At 50.7% G+C, this 23,140-nt stretch overlaps 2 non-coding genes across 2 annotated transcripts; both read right to left on the reverse strand.

Annotated features, from left to right (window-relative positions):
• Positions 1-10,581: 10,581 nt before the first annotated feature.
• On the reverse strand, positions 10,582-10,745 carry LOC140390779 (U1 spliceosomal RNA). The gene has a single exon (XR_011934836.1). It is a non-coding gene; the product is annotated as a U1 spliceosomal RNA (small nuclear RNA).
• Positions 10,746-16,922: 6,177 nt separating this feature from the next.
• On the reverse strand, positions 16,923-17,086 carry LOC140390971 (U1 spliceosomal RNA). The gene has a single exon (XR_011934997.1). It is a non-coding gene; the product is annotated as a U1 spliceosomal RNA (small nuclear RNA).
• Positions 17,087-23,140: the final 6,054 nt, after the last annotated feature.

Here is a 23,140-nt window from a genome sequence, read left to right on the forward strand (position 1 = left end):
CAATCCACCTAGCCTGCACATCTTTGGGTTGCGAGGGCGAAACCCACGCAAACACGGGGAGAATGTGCAAACTCCACACAGACACGGACACAGAGTCAGGGTCGAACCTGGGACCTCAGCGCCCTGAGGCTGCAGGGCTAACCCACCGTGCTGCCCACGTTATGATGAAGGAATGGTCATTGATGAAACAACTAAATGTAACTGGGCTTGGGACAACACGACTCCTGCACCAACCTAAGTGTGACTAATGTAACCAAGTCTTCGAAGCAGATAAGATTGCGTGAATCATTGCTGCTTGCTAAACCGTAACCTTTGACTCCGGTTTGAGATCCTGGTCCTCAGATTTCCTCATTTATTTAATTTTGTAAATGCCAATTAAGGGGCAATTTAGCATTGCCAATCAACCTACCCTGTCCATCTTTGGGTTGTGTGGGTGAGACCTACACAAACACGGAGAATGTGTAAATTCCATATGGACAGTGACCTGAGGCCGGGATCTGACCCTGGGCCTCAGTGCCGTGAGGCAGCCGTGCTAACCACTGCGCCACCATGCTGGCTGCAAATTTCCTCAGTTGACCAAAGGCTGAGTTGGCACATTGGAGGTGATAATGAACTTCATTGTCTATTGCTGCCTTTTGTTGAGGAAGCTCCCGAGATTCAGAAAATAGTCCGCAGTTCCCAGGAACATACCTTTTGATTTTAATTGACAGGGGGGTTGGACAGAGTGGGGTGTTATGTTGTGGGAGCTGGTTGGAAGAGAAGCTTAACTTTTCTGGGTGTTTGGTAAAAGGTCCATATTTTTTCATGTGCTTTAGAAAAGGAGCTGGAGCTTAGTTTTTGAGTACGTGGAGAAATAAACTACACTCAACAGTCACAGCGTCATTTTCGAAGTGGGGGTCGTGACCCGCAGGAGGGTCGTGGAGCCATCCATCGCGGCATTCACTATCATGGGAATTCACGTGAAATGACCGCAGCAGCCGGGTGTTAACAATGCTGGTTTCAAGCGGCTTTAAAAATGACAGACGCGACTGGCTAAAAGAACGCGGGCGCCCTTGCAGAATTTGCAGTGGCAAAGCACAGAATTTGAAACATCTAAAAAAGCTAGCTAAAGCTTATTCAACATTATACTGAAGGTCAAATTGACATTATAGTTCATATGAGCTCTGCCATTGTTCAAATGAACAAAATCGCAGAGTTCAGCACATACCAGTTTAATGAGAAGAGCAGAGTTTGCCTTCCAAAGCACATTTAAGAATTCCACATGCAACATTTATATTAATTTGAAAAGTTCAACAAGATAATGTTGCACATTGATGATTGACAGCTAACCATCCAACCAAATGCATTTGAGACCCATCCAAGCCAATCAGCACATTGCTGGGGGAAGGACAGATGTAGTCAGACTGATGACATTCTCTTTAAAGATAGAGGTCCGGGCAGCCATTTTCCATCCTGGACCAGTCTATACCTTTCATCTAACTACTTGCTATCCTTATTTAGTATTTTCATATTTCCACTCTAATTCTTGAAGCTTACGCAAGCTGTTTTGCTTTGAGCAAAAAACCATTACTGTATTTTGAAAGTTAAGTTTGTTGTAAACCATTAAGCCAATTATTTCTCAAAGTCTTTTGCTGGCAAGGGCTTATTGAGAACACTTGATTTGTAACCACAAGAAGATCTTAGTCTCTCAATTATAATCAATAGACACAATAAAAGATTATTTCGCATCCGAGAACTGTAACTTAAAGTCTACTGAGTTTTGAAGTGTATACGAGGCTACACTTCAACCGCATGGTAGATTCCGACACAGGAAGATTTTTTTAAAAAATTCAGTGCAGTCTTCCTGCCTGAAGTGAGGCAGACGCCCCAAATGAGACACCACGTGCTCTGGACACGATTGTGATTCCTCCATTTCAAATCTTTCCAAAAGTCATTCAAAGTTTGCATCTGGCTGCAGAAGGAGGCCATTCGGCCCATCGAGTCTGCACTCTTGGAAAGAGCACCATAACCCAGTAGCCCCACCCAACACTAAGGGCAATTTATCATGGCCAATCCACCTAAGGGATTTCAAACTGCCCCTCCCCTACACCGACCATAACACGTACATTCCCAGTGTGGTCGATGAGTACTCCAGATTCCCCTTCGCTATTCAATGCCCCGATATGACGTCTGCCACCGTTATCAAGGCCCTCAACACCATCTTCGCTCTGTTCATTTTCCCCACTTACATCCACAGTGACAGGGGGTCCTCATTTATGAGCGATGAGCTGCGTCAGTTCCTGCTCAGCAGGGGTATAGCCTCCAGCAGGACGACCAGCTACAACTCCCGGGGAAATGGGCAAGTAGAACGGGAGAATGGGACGTTTTGGAGGGCCATTCAGCTAGCCCTACGGTCCAGGAACCTCCCAGCCTCTCGCTGGCAGGAGGTCCTCCCTGATGCTCTACACTCCATCCGGTCACTATTGTGCACTGCCACTAATAACACACCCCATGAACGTGTTTTTACCTTCCCCAGGAAGTCCACATCCAGGGTGTCGCTCCTGACTTGGCTCGCAGCTCCAGGACCGGTCCTTCTCTGTAGGAACGTCCGACTCCACAAGGCGGATCCCTTGGTGGACAGGGTTCACCTGCTCCACGCCAACCCTCAATATGCCTACGTTAAGTTCCCTGACGGCCGCCAAGATACTGTCGCACTCAGGGACCTGGCACCCAACACACACCCCCACCCATGCCCCCCCCCACCTCCCACCGCGCCGCCCACACTGACCCCACCAGACCCCCCCCCTTTCTGCACAAGAGGACAAAGAGGACTTTGGCACGCTCCCGGAGTTCCCCGATGACTGGCTAGCAACAGCACCGCCACCGCCAGCACCGACTTCGCCGCCACCTTTACGCCGCTCCCAACGAAGCTCCAAAGCACCGGACCGGCTGAACCTTTGATGGACTCCGGACCGTCAACATGGACTTTTCTTTCCCTACGACTGTACATAATTGCACTAATTGTATATAGTTTCACGTCACCCCCGCCGGACTCATTTTTAACAGGGGGTGAATGTGGTGAACCACTGTATTAGGGGATGTAAGGTAGGACCTGCACTACAGGTTCGCCGGTAGCCCCTGCCGGCTGGCTACGCCCACGGAGAACTGTATAAATATGCATGACCTCCAGTGCCCTGCCATTTCGCCAGCTGCAGCAGGAGGCTATGCATCTGACTGTAATAAAGCTACAGTTGTGTCCAATCTGCGTCTTTGTGCAATTGATTCTGCATCACATCACACATGAGAAATAAGAATCTGTTGAGTGGAATGCAGATAATAAGGAAAGCAAATGAAATGTTGGCAATTATAGCAAAAGGAATTACATAGAACATACAGTGCAGAAGGAGGCCTGTGAGCCTCCTTTGAGTATAAAGGTAAGGTAGTGTTGTTGCAACTGTACACGGTATTGGTGAGGCCGCACCTGGGGTACTGTGCACAGTTTTGGTCCCCTTTGAGGAAAGATGTAGTGGTATTGGAGGCAGTTCAGAGGAGGTTCACCAGATTTATTCCAGAGATGAAGGGTTTGTCGTATGAGGAGAGAGTGAACAGTTTAGGCCTATATTCTCTGGAGTTTAGACAAATGAGGGGAGATCAAATTGAGGTATACAAGATGCTAAAAGATATGGATAAAGTAGACATGGAGCAGATGCTTCCTCGTGTGGGGCAATCCAAAATGATAGGCCATAATCTTAGAATAAGAGGTAGCAAATTGAAAACAGATTTGAGGAGAAACTACTTCTCCCAAAGGGTTGTGAATCTGTGGAATTCGCTGTCCCAGAGTGCGGTGGATGCTGGGACAGTGAGTAAATTTAAGGAGGAGTGAGACAGATTTTTAATTGGTAATGGGTTGAAGGGTTATGGAGAAGGGGCAGGACGGTGGAGTTGAGGCCAGGATGGGATCAGCCAAGATCACATTGAAGGTGTTTAAGCTTGGGAGGCTAAATTGCTGACTACTGCTGCTAGGTCATGTATTCGGGGGAGAAAATGCATCTGGTTGATTTTGCAATTCAGCTCACAGGGGCTGGTTTAGCACAGTGGGCTAAACAGCTGACTTGTAATGCGGAACAAGGCCAGCAGCGCGGGTTCAATTCCCGTTCCGGCCTCCCCGAACAGGCGCCGGAATGTAGCGACTAGGGGCTTTTCACAGTAATTTCATTGTGACAATAAGCGATTATTAGTATTGGTCTGTAACATTGTAGGTAGCAGATGAGGAACATATCAGCCATGATAGAATGGCGGAGCAGCCTTGATGGGCCAAATGGCCTAATTCTGCTCCTATATCTTATCAACTTAGTAAGAAGTCTTACAACACCAGGTTAAAGTCCAACAGGTTTGTTTTGAATCACTAGTTTTCAGAGCACTTCTCCTTCCTCAGGTGAATGAAGAGGACGGTTCCAGAAGCATATATATAGACAAAGTCAAAAATGCAAGACTTTGAATGCGAGTCTTTGCAAGTAATGAGGTAATTTGCAGGTAACTCTGATGGAAATGTCCAGTCAAGACAATTTGAAATGTTCTGTAATGTTTAGTATAGTTTTTATGAATAAAGTATATTTTTTTGGAGAAAGAAAGGATTTTGATGTCGATCGTGGATTGGAGAACACGGAGGGATTAAAGTCGTTGAAGAGGAAACGTTTAGAGCTCTGCTGCTATTGGTGGATCTACATGCTGGTCTAAGCCTCTGGTTTAGGCCTAACGCCAATACAGTTTAGACTCAACGTGTGAGCTATGGCTGCAGCTGCATCCCGACCACCAGGCTGGGGAGTGCGAAACACTGTACGAGTCACAGTGAAGAAGGCGGAAGGGGGGTCACCTGTGGACCGCAATTTCTTCGTTAAGCGGGTGCTGTTCGAGTGCTGCGGGTTTCAAGCAACAGATTTCTTCTGCTTGCAAGACTTCCCCAACAATGGATATTTTTAATTCACCTTCAAGAGTGTCGCAACTTGCATCAAATTCTTGAATGTGTTCAAAGAAAAAGGTAACCAGAGCCCCCTGTCTATCCTGACTGCGGAGCCTCTGTTTACGCTACCGTCACAGCAAAACCGGGTTGTTACACTGCACATGTACAACCCCACGTCCCTGTGTCTGATGTGCTCACGTTCCTCGCCAGGTACGTCAAGCTTAAAAGTAACAGCATGCAACTGAAGGACACCTTTGGCATCTGGACAAGTGAGCACCAGATCAAGGTGACTCTGAGATCAGATGACGACGGAACCATCCTGCATCCCCCCTCCAGTTTCGCCATTGGAGGAAATTGAGGCTATCTCTACTACGTGGGACAGCCACGAGTATGCCGCGCCTGTGGCAAAACGGGGCATGTTGCCGCCAACTGCAATGTCGCTTTCTGCAAAAACTGCAGGCAGGAGGGACACATGACAAAGGACTGCAAGGAAGACAAGTGCTGCAACCTGTGTGGGGAGGACGGCCATCTTTACAGGGCCTGCCCAAAACGCGGGGCAAGGTACGCACAAATCATCAGCGGCGGAATCAAAAAGGCGACCACAGAGGAGGTTCATGCACCCTCCATCGACAAAGACACCACAGCACAGAATGCAGAAAATCAACTGAAGGGCCCTCAACAAAAAGTGGAGGTCCCAGCTCAACCTGACAACTCAACCCCAACCTCATCTGACGAGGAAGACTCAATGGAAGAGGACAGAACGAAGAATCAAGGGCCCTGGGAAACGGTGAACAGGGACAAATGAAAGAGGAAACAAAAAAATGAACTGAAGAAACCCCTGATGGGGAATGCAAACAGCGGCACCTTTCAGCCACCGGGCTTAGCGCCGACACCTCCTCCGCTGAGGGAAAACAAGACCAGAATCGGCCTCAAATAAAGAGGCAAAGTACCAATGTAGAATGGGATGCACAGACCCCCCAGACCACAGACAGGGAAGGGAATAAAGCACGGCGAGATCATCAACCTCTGGTGGATGGGAACAGCAATATGACCAACGGACGCCGGACATTAAAAATAAAGTCACAGACCAACTCCAGAAAGTAACAAGCAGCAACAACCCAGGCGAAAACCGGCCTGCAACTCCAACACCCACTGAATGCCACAACGGACGCCAGGGCTACACTACCCCCCCCCCCCCCCCCCCTCCTCAATGCATCCCCGTAGAGTGCACGGGCCCAGTGCGGACCAGGACAGCTTTCTCAGTCCTGCAACTGTGCAACAGTTTGCGAGCACCACCGGCATGCTGGGGAGCATTCAACAGCTGGAACACCCAACTGCACAGACTCTGGACTCTGAGACTGGTAAATCTACCTTTTTAAAATGGGGTTTAAAATTGCATCTATTAATGTGCGAAGCATTAAAGATACTTCGCGGTGTGTAGCCACACTCGGCTACTCAGCAAACGTGAAAGCCGACCCACTGTTCCTGCAAGTGTGTGGAATTCCTCACCTCAGCAACTACAGGCGCTGGTGGTCCCACGGGCCATCCACCTGGTGAGGAGGAAACGACTGTCGTTCCTCAGGCCTGGGTATTCTGCTGCGGGGAGGCAACTTCACCATCTCCGACGTTAAGGAGGTACAAGATGGACGCCTCCTTGTAGCAGACGTTAAATACACAAACGTCCCTCTCAGACTCATTAACGTGTACGCTCCGGCCAGAAAGAGTGAGCGGCCGGCAGTCCTTGTAACTCCCGCTGCTGTTGGCCACCTCCAAGCCGGTCATTCTGGGCGGTGACTTGAACTGCATTATCGATGCGGTTGGGCGATCCAGCAGAGCCAACAGCAAACTAGACGCTGCCTCCAGGCTGCTGATGGAAACGGTAAAAGATGCCAAGCTGCTCGACGTCTTCAGCAACCCTGCAGACGGAGCGCAGCGTAGATACACATGGTCACGGCCAGACGGGTCTGTCCGCTCCAGGAAAGACTTCTTCTTTATGTCCCGTGCTTTCACGGTCAGGTCCACCGCCGTTAAGCTGGTGTTCTTCTCTGACCACTGCCTCCTACTGGCCGACTGCCACCTGCAGGAAAACCAGGGGGCGGGCAGGGGACATGGAAGCTGAATGTAAAACTGTTGACTCCAGAGAACCTCGAGGAACTTAAAAGGGATTACAAAGGTTGGAGAACCGTGAAACCCCTCTTTGAGTCTCCACATCTCTGCTGGGAAGCAATCAAGGGGAACATCAAAAGGTTTTTCATCCTCAAAGGCATTCAAAAGGTGAGAGAGAGACGAGGGGCCATGTCCAGGCTCCAGAAATGTATGCAGAATCTGCTCCAGCTGCAGTCGATGGGGGTTGATGTCAAGGAGGATCTCCAAGAGGTGAAGAGCCAGCAAGCCTCACTCTACACCTCGGAAGCCTCCAAGGTTATCTTCCGTTCTAGAGTCCGCTCCGTGGAGCAGGATGAAAAGTGCTCACGCTTCTTCTTCCAAAAGGTGCACAGAGAGACCTCTGTGATCAGCAGCCTGAAGGAAGAAGATGGCTCTGTAAAGTCATCGCAGTCTGACATCCTGAGGATCAGCAACTCTATTTATGCTGGACTGTATGATCCGAAGCCAACAGATAACACTGTTTCTCAGACCTTCCTGTCGTCTATCACGGAGGTCTTGGGCGACAGCGAGAGGGAAAACCTGGACAAACCGCTAACTCTGGAAGAGCTGACAAAGGCCGTCAGGTCCTTTGAGACGAGTAAAACCCCCGGAAGCGACGGCTTACCGGTTGAGTTGTATTCGGCTCTGTGGGACTGGATGGGCCCAGACCTGCTGGAAGTGGACGAGAGTATGTTTCTGGATGGCAGCATGTCAGAATCCATGAGGAAAGGCATCATCACCCTCGTCTACAAGCAGAAGGGGGAAAGGGAAGAAATTCGAAATTGGCGAACCATTTCACTGTTGAATGTAGATTATAAAATTCTAGCCAAGCTCATCGCCAATCGGGTCAGGTCTGCTCTGGAGTCGGTGATCCACCCTGACCTGACCTGTGCTGTACCCGGCAGGAAAATCTCTGATAGCCTCGCGCTACGATCGCCTACGTGCAGGACAGGAAGTGGACACCTGCCTCATCAGCCTTGACCAGGAGAAGGCTTTTGACAGAATATCGCACACCTACAAGATGGATGTGCTCTCCAAAATGGGGTTTGGAGTGGGAATTGGCAATTGGTTCAAACTGCTCGACAAAACAGCGATAGCGCAGTCTCAATCAATGGGTGGGAATCAGAAAAGTTCCAGATCAAATCTGGAGTCAGGCAGGGCTGCTCTCCTTCCTCGGCCCTGTTTGTGTGCTGCATAGAACCTTTAGTCGAGTCCATCAGGAAGGATCCGGGTATAAGAGGAGTGACGATCCCAGGAAGCGGAGGCGTGCAAGTTAAGGCCTCCCTGTATATGGACGATGTCAACGTCTTCTGCTCGGATCCCACATCTGTACGCAGGCTCTTGAATGCCTGCGACCAGTTTGAACTGGCCTCGGGAGCCAAGGTAAACCACGGCAAGAGCGAGGCCATGTTCTTTGGGAACTGGACCGACCGGTCCTTTGTCCCCTTCACTGTCAGGTCAGGTTATCTGAAGATGCTGGGAATATAGTTCTGAGCGGCTGGGGCGTGCACCAAAAACTGGGAGGAGCGCATCGCCAAGGTAAGACAGAAACTGGGCGGGTGGGAGCAACACTCCCTCTCCATTGCGGGCAAAACCCTGGTCATCTGCTGTGAGGCACTCTCGGTGTTACTGTACTGGTCTGGCCCATTACCCGCAGCAGTCACCCAGGCCATCTTCAAATTCATCTGGAGATCCAAGATGAACCGTGTCCAAAGGGACACCATGTACAAACCTCTGGATAAGGGAGGGAAAAACGTACCCAACGCCTCCCTCATCCTGATGGCCACCTTTGTGTGCAGCTGCACCAAGCTGTGTGTGGACCCCCGGTATGCAAACACCAAGTGTCACTACATACTGAGGTTCTACCTGTCCCCGCTGTTACGAAGGCTGGGCCTGGCCTCATTGCCGCGGAACGCTCCAAGTAGTTGGACCGTGCCGTACCACCTGTCCCTCGTGGAAACGTTTTTGAAGAAAAACATCTTTGACCACGAGGCAATGAAGCAGTGGTCAGCACGTATTGTCCTCGAGGCCCTCAGGGAAAAGGAGACTGTGAAGGACCTTGGACGGTTCCTTGAGCAGACTGTCAGAGTCATCTGGCAGAACGTCTCATCACCAGAACTTACAAACAAGCACCAAGACCTAGCTTGGCTGGTGGTGAGAAGGGCCCTCCCTGTCAGAGTCTTCATGTAAACGCGAAGGCTCAGCGCCGTTGCACGCTGTCCTCGGAGTGGCTGTGGGGGAAATGAGACGGTCACCCACCTCCTTGTGGACTGTGCCTTTGCAAAGAAGGTCTGGAGAGAGGTGCAGTGGTATTTGTCAAGGTTCATCCCGAGCAGCTCTGTGACACAGGACCCTGTGCTCTACGGACTGTTTCCAGGGACACACACCGAGACAAATATCAACTGCTGCTGGAAGGTCATCAACTCGGTGAAAGACGCTCTTTGGTCTGCCCGAAACTTGCTGATCTTCCAGTGCAAAGAACTGTCCTCGACCGAGTGTTGCAGACTGGCACATTCCAAGGTCCAGGACTACGTACTGAGGGACGCACTCAAGCTTGGGGCAGCTGCTGCCAAGGCGCAATGGGGAAAGACCACTGTGTAAGGTCTTTCCAACAAATGTACATCGAGGGGCGGGTAACAGTGTAAACCCCCCTCGGTCTGGGTCACCTACACTCCAATGTATAAAATAAACATGACAATGTAAATGTTTAAGAAGGAATTGTAACGTAAAGCGCGATATGTGTGTAAGGTTATCAAAATTGAATGGATGAAAGTCAAGGGAATGTGTAACTCTGATGGAAATGTACAGTCAAGACAATTCGAAATGTTCTGTAATGTTTAGTACAGTTTTATGAATAAAGTATATTTTTTTGAAAAAAATCACATGCCCGAAGGTGGGCTGTTTCAGGGTGGGCGGGTACGTGCTCCAGCACGGGCACTGCCATCTTTTCCAGCGCATGTGTGGGGGTTGTAGGTATATGGGCGGCTGCAGCTTGTCAGCCCTGCGCATGTGCCGCACGGGACCTTGCAATTCTCCAACCATTTTCCGTGCGTTCCACGAGTGTTTCACGCAACGCCAGTGCGAGCCACCCACCGGTAGCGGAATTGGTGAGGGTTTTGTGTCAATTTTCCCATCGTGAAACTCCACGGATCCTCCGTTGGCATCAGCACTTAGCCTGAGGAATGGAGAATCCAGCCCACGGTGTTTGGAATTTGCCAGCCACAAAATAAAATGTCAGGGGGAGAATTGTGTGGGCTGAGGGTAATTTTTTCTGGTGGAAATAAATTCTAGTTGTGGGTGGATTGCAGGCAGAGTAATAAACTCTGAGCAGGAGGAATAATTGTGTGGTGATAATGGAAGGGAGTAGAATGATGGACGTCGGCAATTACTGTGTAGAAAAACCGGGTAACTGCAGCAGATCCATGGATGGGTATGGACAGGGTTGAGCACTCTGCTGGCAAGTGTATGAACAGCAGTTCTATTTTAGTTTTGTAAACCAGGGGAGAGCGCGAACGCAGTCCCCCACTACCACAAATTTTGCAGTCGAGTATCCCGCATTTGGGGACATCGCAGGCGTCAGCACACCCGAAGTGCAATAGGCTAGCCTCGTCCTGGGCGAACCACCTTTTTGATCATCGTTTCACCCCTGCCAGGTAAGTATGCTTAAAAACACGACACACGCCCAGCCCACACCACACATCACATCTTTCACTCACACTTACTGCATTTACACCGCCGAACTGTCGCTTTAATTAGAATTCACTCTATCAAAAAACGCCGTGTTTCTCCGTTATTCTGACAAATGTGTGAATGTTCCCCTCAGTTAGGGAAGATATTCAGATAAGAAGCCCTCATTCATATTTGCATATTGCCCTTAAAAGGAAGTGAACCGCCCCTCATGTACTTGTCCGTCAAACCCAGGGACCGTTTCCGGAATAAAACCTTTTCTAACTTTGTTCAGCAAGGAAAGACTTGTCTGAAACGAGGGGCTGGGTGGAGGGAGATTAATGAGGAGGATTTTGGAATGGAATATATTGATTCATTTTTCCAGGAGAGGTATTATGGGGTGATGAAGAAGTTATTGACAATCTGAGGAGATTTTCTTGGTGGGGGGCGGGGGAGGGTCAGGTTAATGTTGGAGGGAGGGGTGGTACTGGATGGGCATGGAGGGGGTGTTATTGAGGTGACAGGATGGTCAGGGGGTGATGGGGTGTGAGGGGGACTCTGACTCTAACTCACAGAGGAATAGCTGTTTGTAATATGGATACTCCCAACGTTTTTTTTTGCAAAAATAAACTTTATTCATAAAATATCCGAACAAAACATCCGTCCGCTCCAGGATAGACTTCTTCTTTGTGTCCCGTGCTTTCACGGTCAGGTCCACCGTCGTTAAGCCGGTGTTCTTCTCTGACCACTGCCTCCTACTGGCCGACTGCTACCTGCAGGAAAACCAGGGGGCGGGCAGGGGGACATGGAAACTGAATGTAAAACTGTTGACTCCAGATAACCTCGAGGAACTTAAAAGGGATTACAAAGGTTGGAGAACCATGAAAACCCTCTTTGAGTCTCCACATCTCTGGTGGGAAGCAATCAAGGGGAACATCAAAAGGTTTTTCATCCTCAAAGGCATTCAAAAGGTGAGAGAGAGAGACGAGGGGCCATGTCCAGGCTCCAGAAATGTATGCAGAATTTGCTCCAGCTGCAGTCGATGGGGGTTGATGTCAAGGAGGATCTCCAAGAGGTGAAGAGCCACCAGGAGAGGGGGATTGGCGAGCTCCCACTAAAAAGGGCGGAGAGGAGTTTCAGGTATTTGGGGGTCCAGGTGGCCAGGAGCTGGGGGGGCCCTGCATAGGCTTAACTTTACAAGGCTGGTGGAACAAATGGAGGAGGAGTTCAAGAGGTGGGGCGCGTTGCCGCTGTCCCTGGCGGGTAGGGTGCAGTCAATCAAAATGACGGTGCTCCCAAGGTTTTTGTTCCTGTTCCAGTGCCTCCCCGTGTTTATCCCGAAGGCTTTTCTCAGGCGGGTTAACAGGAGTATAATGGGGTTTGTGTGGGCGCGAGGGACTCCGAGGGTGAGAAGGGTGTTCCTGGAGCAGAGTAGAGATGGGGGGGGCTGGCACTGCCCAACCTCTGTGGGTACTACTGGGCTGCCAATGCGACAATGGTGCGCAAGTGGGTGATGGAGGGGGAGGGGGCTGCATGGAAGAGGCTGGAGACGGCATCCTGTGTGGGTACGAGTCTGGGGGCGCTGGCAACGGCGCCGCTGCCGCTCCCTCCAAGGAGGTATACCACGAGCCCGGTGGTGGTGGCGGCCCTCAAAATGTGGGGGCAGTGGCGGCAGCATAGGGGGGAAGTTAGGGCCTAGGCGTGGACCCTATTATGGGGGAAACACCGGTTTGCCCCAGGAAGAACAGGTGGAGGGTTTTCGGGGTGGCAAAGAGCAGGCATACAAAAGTTGGGGGACCTGTTTGTGGACGGGAAGTTTGCGAGCTTGGGTGAGCTGGAGGAGAAGTACGGGCTCCCCCTGGGGAACACCTTCAGGTACTTACAGGTAAGGGCGTTTGCCAGACGGCAGGTGATGGAATTCCCACGGCTACTGCCACACACAGTACAGGACAGGGTGCTCTCGGGGGGGTGGGTGGGAGTGGGGAAGATCTCGGAAACTTACCAGGTGATGCAGGAGGAGGAGGAGGCCTCGGTGGTGGAGTTGAAAGGTAAGTGGGAGGAGGAGTTGGGAGAGGAGATCGAAGAGGGGTCGTGAGCAGATGCCCTAGGGAGGGTGAACTCTTCCTCTTCATGCGCGAGACTCGGCCTCATACAGTTTAAGGTGCTGCACAGGGCACACATGACCGGGACAAGGATGAGCAGGTTCTTTGGGGGTGAGGACAGGTGTGTTAGGTGCTCAGGGAGCCCAGCAAATCACACCCATATGTTCTGGGCATGCCCAGCGCTGGAGGAATTTTGGAAGGGCGTAGCGAGGACAGTGTCGAGGGTGGTAGGATCCAGGGTCAAACCGGGCTGGGGGCTCGCAATATTTGGGGTGGCAGAGGAGCCGGGAGTGCAGGAGGCGAAAGAGGCCAGAATTCTGGCCTTTGCGTCCCTGGTAGCCCGGCAAAGGATTCTCCTTCAGTGGAAAGATACGAGGCCCCCAAGCGTGGAATCCTGGATCAGCGATATGGCAGGGTTCATTAAATTGGAGAGGGTGAAATTCGCCTTGAGAGGGTCGGTACAAGGGTTCTTTAGGCGGTGGCAACCGTCCTTAGACTTTCTGGCAGAACGATAGACATTGGTCAATGGCAGCAGCAGCGTGGGGGGTGGGGGGGGTTCACTTTATTTTTGTTTATGTTATTTACACTGGAAGGGTCTGAGGGGGTGTATACACCTGTTGTCTTAAGTCGGGGTGTTAATGTTAATTTATTATTTAGGTACAGGGGGGGAGGGGTTTGGGGGGTTTGCTTTTTTAGATTGTGTTTTGTACTTAACCCTGTTTGGGGTTTTTTTCTCATTTTGTTATTGATATTTGATGAAAAGTTTTAACAAAAATTATTTTTTTTAAAAAAGAGGTGAAGAGCCAGCAAGCCTCACTCTACACCTCGGAGGCCTCCAAGGTTATCTTCCGTTCCAGAGTCCGCTCCGTGGAGCAGGATGAAAAGTGCTCACGCTTCTTCTTCCAAAAGGTGCACAGAGAGACCTCTGTGATCAGCACTCTGAAGGAAGAAGATGGCTCTGTAAAGTCATCGCAGTCTGACATCTTGAGGATCAGCAACTCTTTTTATGCCAGATTGTGTGATCTGAAGCCAACAGATAGCACTGTTTCTCAGACCTTCCTGTCGTCTATCACGGAGGTCTTAGGCGACAGCGAGAGGGAAAACCTGGACAAACCGCTAACTCTGGAAGAGCTGACAAAGGCCGTCAGGTCCTTTGAGACGAGTAAAACCCCCGGAAGCAACGGCTTACCGGTTGAGTTGTATTCGGCTCTGTGGGACTGGATGGGCCCAGACCTGCTGGAAGTGTACGAGAGTATGTTTCTGGACGGCAGCATGTCAGAATCCATGAAGAAAGGCATCATCACCCTCATCTACAAGCAGAAGGGGGAAAGGGAAGAAATTCGAAATTGGCGACCCATTTCACTGTTGAATATAGATTATAAAATTCTAGCCAAGCTCATCGCCAATCGGGTCAGGTCTGCTCTGGAGTCGGTGATCCACCCTGACCAGACCTGTGCTGTACCCGGCAGGAAGATCTCTGATAGCCTCGCGCTACTCAGGGATACAATCGCCTACGTGCAGGACAGGAGGGTGGACACCTGCCTCATCAGCCTTGACCAGGAGAAGGCTTTTGACAGAATATCGCACACCTACATGATGGATGTGCTCTCCAAAATGGGGTTTGGAATGGGAATTAGCAATTGGATCAAACTGCTCTACACAAACATCTATAGCGCAGTCTCAATCAATGGGTGGGAATCAGAAAAGTTCCAGATCAAATCTGGAGTCAGGCAGGGCTGCTCTCCTTCCTCGGCCCTGTTTGTGTGCTGCGTAGAACCTTTAGCCGAGTCCATCAGGAAGGATCCAGGTATAAGACGAGTGAGGATCCCAGGCAGCGGAGGCGTGCAAGTTAAGGTCTCCCTGTATATGGACGACGTCGCCGTCTTCTGCTCGGATCCCGCGTCTGTACGCAGGCTCTTGAATGCCTGCGACCAGTTTGAACTGGCCTCGGGAGCCAAGGTAAACCGCGGCAAGAGCGAGGCCATGTTCTTTGGGAACTGGGCCGACCGGTCCTTTGTCCCCTTCACTGTCAGGTCAGATTATCTGAAGGTGCCGGGCATATGGTTCGGAGCGGCTGGGGCGTGCACCAAAAACAGGGAGGATCGCATCGCCAAGGTAAGACAGAAACTGGGCGGGTGGGAGCAACACTCCCTCTCCATTGCAGGCAAAACCCTGGTCATCAGCTGTGAGGCACTCTCGGTGTTACTGTATTGGTCAGGCCCATTACCCGCAGCAGTCACCCAGGCCATCTTCAAATTCATCTGGAGATCCAAGATGGACCTTGTCCGAAGGGACACCATGTACAAACCTCTGGATAAGGGAGGGAAAAACGTACCCAACGTCTCCCTCATCCTGATGGCCACCTTTGTGTGCAGCTGCATCAAGCTGTGTGTGGACCCCCGGTATGCAAATACCAAGTGTCACTGCATACTGAGGTTCTACCTGTCCCCGCTGTTACGAAGGATGGGCCTGGCCTCATTGCCGCGGAACGCTCCAAGTAGTTGGACGTGCCGTACCACCTGTCCCTCGTGGAAACGTTTTTGAAGAAAAACATCTTTGACCAGAAGGCAATGAAGCAGTGGTCAGCACGTAATGTCCTCGAGGCACTCAGGGAAAAGGAGACTGTGAAGGACCTTGGACGGTTCCCTGTGCAGTCTGTCAGAGTCATCTGGCAGAACGTCTCATCACCAGAACTTACAAACAAGCACCAAGACCTAGCTTGGCTGGTGGTGAGGAGGGCCCTCCCTGTCAGAGTCTTCATGTACACTCGGAGGCTCAGCGCCGTTGCATGCTGCCCTCGGAGTGGCTGTGGGGGAAATGAGATGGTCACCCACCTCCTTGTGGACTGTGCCTTTGCAAAGAAGGTCTGGAGAGACATGCAATGGTACTTGTCAAGGTTCATCCCGAGCAGCTCTGTGACATAGGACCCTGTGCTCTACGGACTGTTTCCAGGGACACACACCGAGACAAACATAACTGCTGCTGGAAGGTCATCAACTCGGTGAAAGACGCTCTTTGGACTGCCTGAAACTTGCAGATATTCCAGTGCAAAGAATTGTCCTCAACCGAGTGTTGCAGACTGGCACATTCCAAGGTCCAGGACTACGTGCTGAGGGACGCACTCAAGCAGCTGCTGCCAAGGCGCAATGGGGAAAGACCACTGTGTAAGGTCTCACCAGCAAATGTACACCGAGGGGCGGGTAACAGTGTAAACCCCCCTCGGTCTGGGTCATTAACACTCCAATGTATAAAACAAACATGACAATGTAAATGTTTAAGAAGGAATTGTAACGTAAAGAGCGATATGTGTGTAAGGTTATCAAAATTGAATGGAAGAAAGTCAAGGGAATGTGTAACTCTGATGGAAATGTACAGTCAAGACAATTCGAAATGTTCTGTAATGTTTAGTATAGTTTTTATGAATAAAGTATATTTTTTTGAAAAAAAACACATGCCCGAAGGTGGGCTGTTTCAGGGTGGGCGGGTACGCGCTCCAGCACGGGCAGTGCCATCTTTTCCGGTGCATGTGTGGGGGTTGTAGGTATATGGGCGGCTGCAGCTTGTCAGCCCTGTGCATGTGCAGCACGGGACCTGGCGATTCTCCAACCATTTTCCGCGCGTTCCACGAGTGTTTCACGCAAAGCCGCTGCTAGCCACCCACCGGTAGCGGAGTTGGTGAGGGTTTTGTGTCAATTTTCCCATCGTGAAACTCCACGGATCCTCCGTTGGCATCAGCACTTAGCCTGAGGAATGGAGAATCCAGCCCACGGTGTTTGGAATTTGCCGGCCACAAATAAAATGTCAGGGGGAGAATTGTGTGGGGTGAGGGTAATTTTTTCTGGTGGAAATAAATTCTAGTTGTGGGTGGATTGCAGGCAGAGTAATAAACTCTGATCAGAAGGAATAATTGTGTGGTGATAATGGAAGGGAGTAAAATGATGGACGTCGGCAATTAATGGGTGGAAAAACAGGGTAACTGCAGCAAATCCAAAGGACTGGATGGGTATGGACAGGGTTGAGCGCCCTACTGGCAAGTGTGTGAAGAGCAGTTCTATTTTTGTTCTGTAAATCAGGGGAGAGCGCGAACGCAGTCCCCCACTACCACAAATTTTGCAGTCGAGTATCCCGCATTTGGGGACATCGCAGGCGTCAGCACACCCGAAGTGCAATGGGCTAGCCTCGTCCTGGGCGAACCACCTTTTTGATCATGGTTTCACCCCTGCCAGGTAAGTATGCTTAAAAACACGACACACTCCCAGCCCACACCACACATCACATCTTTCACTCACACTTACTGCATTTACACCGCCGAACTGTCGCTTTAATTAGAATTCACTCTATCAAAAAACGCCGTGTGTCTCCGTTATTCTGACAAATGTGTGAATGTTCCCCTCAGTTAGGGAAGATATTCAGATACGAAGCCCTCATTTATATTTGCATATTGCCCTTAAAAGGAAGTGACCCGCCCCTCATGTACTTGTCCGTCAAACCCAGGGACCGTTTCCGGAATAAAACCTTTTCTAACTTTGTTCAGCAAGGAAAGACTTGTCTGAAACGAGGGGCTGGGTGGAGGGAGATTAATGAGGAGGATTTTGGAATGGAAAATATTGATTCATTTTTCCAGGAGAGGTATTATGGGGCGATGAAGAAGTTATTGACAATCTGAGGAGATTTTCTTGGTGGGGGGGGGGGGGGGTCAGGTTAATGTTGGAGGGAGGGGTGGTACTGGATGGTCATGGAGGGGGTGTTATTGAGGTGACAGGATGGTCAGGGGGTGATGGGGTGTGAGGGGGACTCTGACTCTAACTCACAGAGGAATAGCTGCTTGTAATATGGATACTCCCAACTGTTTTTTTAAGCAAAAATAAACCTTATTCATAAAATATCCGAACAAAACATTACAAAACATTTCAAATTGTCATAACAGGAAAGTGCAATGATGGTCACATTTTCTCCAGAAATTTCACTTTGAGATATTTCAATTCAGTAATGCGAACATTACAAACATTCCAGTGGTTAGCACTGTTGCTTCACGGCACCAGGGTTTGGAAACCAGGTTTGTTTCCCGGCTTGGAAGACTGTCGGCAAGTTCTCCCTGTGACTGCATGGGTTTCCTCTGGGTGCTCCGGTTTCCTCCCACAAGTCTCGAAAGTTGGGTGAATTGGACATTCTGAATTCTCCCTCTGTGGACCTGAACAGGAGCCTGAGTGTGGCGATTAGGGGATTTTCACAGTAACGTCATTGCACTGTTAATGTAAGCCTAATTGTGACATGAATAAAAATTATAGATTACAATATTTTTGTTACAGAGAGTACAATTCTCAAAAGATATACTTCTATCATGTTGCACACTTCAGCAGTCAAGGGCATTCAGCCTCTGATCTCCGGGTAAGCGTTCTCCAAGGCGGCCTTCAGGACGCGCGACAACGCAGAATCGCTGAGCAGAAACTTATAGCCAAGTTCCGCACACATGAGTGCGGCCTCAACCGGGACCTGGGATTCATGTCGCATTACATTCATCGCCCACCATCTGGCCTGTGAAATCCTACCAACTGTCCTGGCTTGACACAATTCACACCTCTTTAACCTGGGGTTACCCCATCTCTGGATCTGTAAAGATTTAATCACCTGCTAATGTTCGCATTCCAAGCATTGTCTGGTATCTTTGAATCTGTCTATATATATGTTTCTGGAACATACCTCTTCATTCACCTGAGGAAGGAGCAGCCCTCCGAAAGCTAGTGACATCGAAACAAACCTGTTGGACTTTAACCTGGTGTTGTAAGACTTCGTACTGTGCTCACGCCGGCATCTCCACATCATGGCTACCATCGACACCGCAAACTGCCGGCTCAAAGTGGAGAGGATCTCCAGGAAGATCGCGCATATAGACACTGACATTAAGTTTCTACAAAGATGCAAGAAAGCAGGCAAGATCCCGAAAGGGCTACAGATCACAAACCCACTCAAGTCAACCTATAACACAGACTATGCTGAGAGACTCTGCCGTTGCAACTCTCTCACACTCCTCAACCACCTCGTCCGCCAGCTCTACAGCAGGTGACGCAACCTGGAAACCAAGATAGAGGCCATATTCTCAACTTGCGCTCAAGATGCAGCAGACCAGCTGCGGAACACCGCCAAACAGATGAGACAACAATACTATGCCACCTATATGCATACCAAGAACACGAAGCTTGACTTCCGGGTGCGGCGATGACCAGCTAAGTTGCATGTTTCGGCAGCTCCCGGTGGAACGGACTTTTGGGCTCGTAATAGGAGCCCCATCGGCAATTTTAATGGCAAATAACACTGTGCGGAAATCCAGAAGGGAATCCCCTGGACACGGATGGAAAAAAGAGAGGAAAGTAGCCGGATTGCAATGGATCCTCAAGAGCAGCGGCCAGGAAGGCAGGCACAAAGCAAGATGGCGTCGGAAGGAGGCAGTTTAATATGGGGTCCTGACCAACAAGAGTTCCTGCGGCATTGCGTAGATGAACTCAAAAAGGAGATGAAGAAGGAGCTGTTCGCCCCGATATTACAAGCGATTGAGGGGCTAAAGGAGGAGCAAAAGACCCAGGAACAGGAGCTTCGGGTCGTGAAGGCAAAGGGTGCTGAGAATGAGGACGACATACAGGGCCTGGTGGTGAAAACGGAGATCCACGAGGCACAACACAAAAGATGCGTGGAAAGGCTGGAGGTGCTGGAGAACAATGCGAGGAGGAAGAACTTAAGGATTCTTGGTCTTCCCGAAGGTGCAGAAGGGGCGGACGTCGGGGCATATGTGAGCACGAGGCTGCATTCGTTAATGGGATCGGAGGCCCCGATGGGTCCGCTGGAGGTGGAGGGAGCCTATCGGGTTATGGCGCGAAGACCGAGGGCTGGAGAAATTCCTCGAGCAATAGTTGTGAGATTTCTCCTATACAAGGACAGAGAGATGGTCCTCAGATGGGCCAAGAAAACTCAGAACAGTAGGTGGGAGAATGCGGTGATCCGTGTGTATCAAGATTGGAGTGCGGAGGTGGCGAGAAGGAGGGCAAGCTTTAATCGAGCCAAGGCGGTGTTGCATAAAAGGAAGGTCAAATTCGGAATGTTGCAACCGGCAAGACTGTGGGTCACACATCTAGGGAAACACCAATATTTCGAAACGGCAGACGAGGCGTGGACATTTATTGTCGAGGAGAAGCTGGAGTGAGCGGGCCAGAAAAAGAACGTTTGGGACAAAAGTGGGGGGGTGAATTTGTGGGATGAAGGGGGGAAAAGGGGGAAGAGAGGACTTCCCAGATTGTTAAACCTGCGACCCTGTAACTTCCCTCTCTTCCCCATGTCATGGGGGAGGGGGTGAGGGAGGATGAGGAGCTGTGGGCGCCGGCCATTGGGGGCGGGGCCAAAAGGGGAAGCGCGGGCTTTGTTCCCACGCTATGGTAATCATGGCGGGAACAGGGAAGCAGGAAGGAGGGGGCCTCGCACAGTGTGAGCCGAGGTCACGGGGGGAAGCCGAGGTCGGCCAGAGTTTGCTGACTTCTGGGAGCAACATGGGGGGTGCAATTACGCTAGCTTGGGATCTAGCGGGGGGGGGGGTTAACTGGGTTGCTGCTGTTGGGGAGAAGGGGGAGCTGGTATGGGAGGGGGGGGTCGGGGCGGGGGGGCGCCGCCTGGGGGGGATACAGCTACGTGGGAACCAGGTGAGGAGCTGGATTGAAAAAGGAAATGGCTAGTCGTCAAGGGGGGTGGGTAAAGAGCCCCCCAACCCGGTTGATCACGTGGAATATGAGAGGGCTGAACGGGCCGATTAAGAGGGCACGGGTACTCGCACACCTAAAGAAACTTAAGGCAGATGTGGTTATGCTTCAGGAGATGCATCTGAAGCTGACAGACCAGGTTAGACTTCGCAAAGGATGGGTGGGGCAGGTGTTTCATTCGGGGCTAGATGCAAAAAACAGGGGGGTGGCCATACGAGTGGGGAAGCGGGTAATGTTTGAGGCAAAGACTATAGTGGCGGATAGCGGGGGCAGATACGTGATGGTGAGTGGCAAAGTGCAAGGGGAGGTGGTGGTATTAGTGAACGTATATGCCCCGAACTGGGATGATGCCAATTTTATGAGGCGTATGTTAGGACGAATCCCGGACCTAGAGGTGGCGAAGTTGGTAATGGGTGGAGATTTTAATACGGTGCTGGACCCAGGGCTGGACAGATCGAGGTCCAGGACCGGAAGGAGGCCAGCTGCAGCTAGGGTACTTAAGGATTTTATGGTGCAGATGGGAGGCCTGGAGATTTAGTAGACCTAGGAGTAAGGAGTTTTCGTTTTTCTCCTATGTACATAAAGTATTTTCACGAATAGATTTTTTTGTTTTGGGAAGGGCACTGAACCCAAAGGTGACGGAGTACACGGCTATAGCCATCTCGGATCATGCTCCACACTGGGTGGACCTGGAGATAGGGGAAGAAAAACAACAGCTTCCACCCTGGAGAATGGACATGGGATTATTGGCAGATGAGGGGGTGTGTTTAAGGGTGAGGGGGTGTATTGAAAGGTACTTGGAAATTAATGATAATGGGGAGGTACAGGTGGGAGTGGTCTGGGAGGCACTGAAGGCAGTGGTTAGAGGGGAGCTGATATCTATTAGGGCACATAAAGGAAAGCAGGAGGGTAGGGAAAGGGAGCGGTTGCTGAAAGAACTGCTGAGGGTGGACAGACAATACGCGGAGGCACCGGAGGAGGGACTATACAGGGAAAGGCAAAGGCTACATGTAGAATTTGACTTGTTGACTACGGGTAAGGCAGAGGCACAATGGAGGAAGGCACAGGGTGTACAGTACGAATATGGGGAGAAGGCGAGTAGGTTGTTGGCCCACCAACTGAGGAAAAGGGGAGCAGCGAGGGAGATAGGGGGGGTGAGAGATGAGGAGGGAGAGATGGAGCAGGGAGCGGAGAGAGTGAATGGAGTGTTCAAGGCATTTTATGAAAGATTATATGAAGCGCAGCCCCCGGACGGGAAGGAGAGAATGATGTGCTTTCTGGATCAGCTGGAATTTCCTAAGGTGGAGGAACAGGAGGGAGTGGGGCTGGGAGCACAGATTGAGACGGAGGAAGTAGTGAAAGGGATTGGAAGCATGCAGGCGGGGTAGGCCCCGGGTCCAGACGGATTCCCAGTTGAATTCTATAAGAAATATTTGGACTTGCTGGCCCCGCTACTGATGAGAACCTTTAATGAGACGAGGGAAAGGGAGCAGCTGCCCCCGACTATGTCAGAGGCAACGATACCGCTCCTCCTAAAGAAGGAAAAAGACCCGCTGCAATGCGGGTCATACAGGCCCATTTCCCTCCTGAATGTGGACGCTAAGATTCTGGCCAAGGTAATGGCAACGAGGATAGAGGATTGTGTCCCGGGGGTGGTCCATGAGGACCAAACTGGGTTTGTGAAGGGGAGACAGCTAAATACGAATATACGGAGGCTGCTAGGGGTAATGATGATGCCCCCACCAGAGGGGGAAGCGGAGATAGTGGTGGCGATGGATGCCGAGAAAGCATTTGATAGAGTGGAGTGGGATTATTTGTGGGAGGTGTTGAGGAGATTTGGCTTTGTGGACTGGTATATCAGGTGGGTACAGTTGCTGTATAGGGCCCCGATGGCGAGCGTGGTCACGAATGGACGGGGGTCTGACTATTTTCGGCTCCATAGAGGGACGAGGCAGGGATGTCCTCTGTCCCCGTTATTGTTTGCATTGGCGATTGAACCCCTGGCTATGGCACTGAGGGGTTCCAGGAAGCGGAGGGGAGTACTTAGGGGGGGGAGAAGAACACCGGATATCTCTGTATGCGGATGATTTGTTGCTATATGTGGCGGACCCGGCGGAGGGGATGCCAGAGATAATGCGGATACTTGGGGAGTTTGGGGATTTTTCAGGGTATAAACTGAACATGGGGAAAAGTGAGCTATTTGTGGTGCATCCGGGGGAACAGAGCAGAGAGATAGAGGATTTACCGTTGAGGAAGGTAACAAGGGACTTCCGGTACCTGGGGATCCAGAAAGCCAAGAATTGGGGTACATTACATAGGCTTAATTTAACACGGTTGGTGGAACAGATGGAGGAGGACTTCAAGAGATGGGACTTGGTGTCCTTGTCATTGGCAGGTAGGGTGCAGGCGGTTAAAATGGTGCTCCTCCCGAGATTCCTTTTTGTGTTCCAGTGCCTCCCGGTGGTGATCACGAAGGCTTTTTTCAAAAGAATTGAGAAGAGCATTATGAGTTTTGTGTGGGCTGGGAAGACCCCGAGAGTGAGGCG

Source organism: Scyliorhinus torazame, chromosome 14, assembly GCF_047496885.1.
Source record: "Scyliorhinus torazame isolate Kashiwa2021f chromosome 14, sScyTor2.1, whole genome shotgun sequence".
Taxonomy (NCBI): Eukaryota; Metazoa; Chordata; class Chondrichthyes; order Carcharhiniformes; family Scyliorhinidae; genus Scyliorhinus; species Scyliorhinus torazame.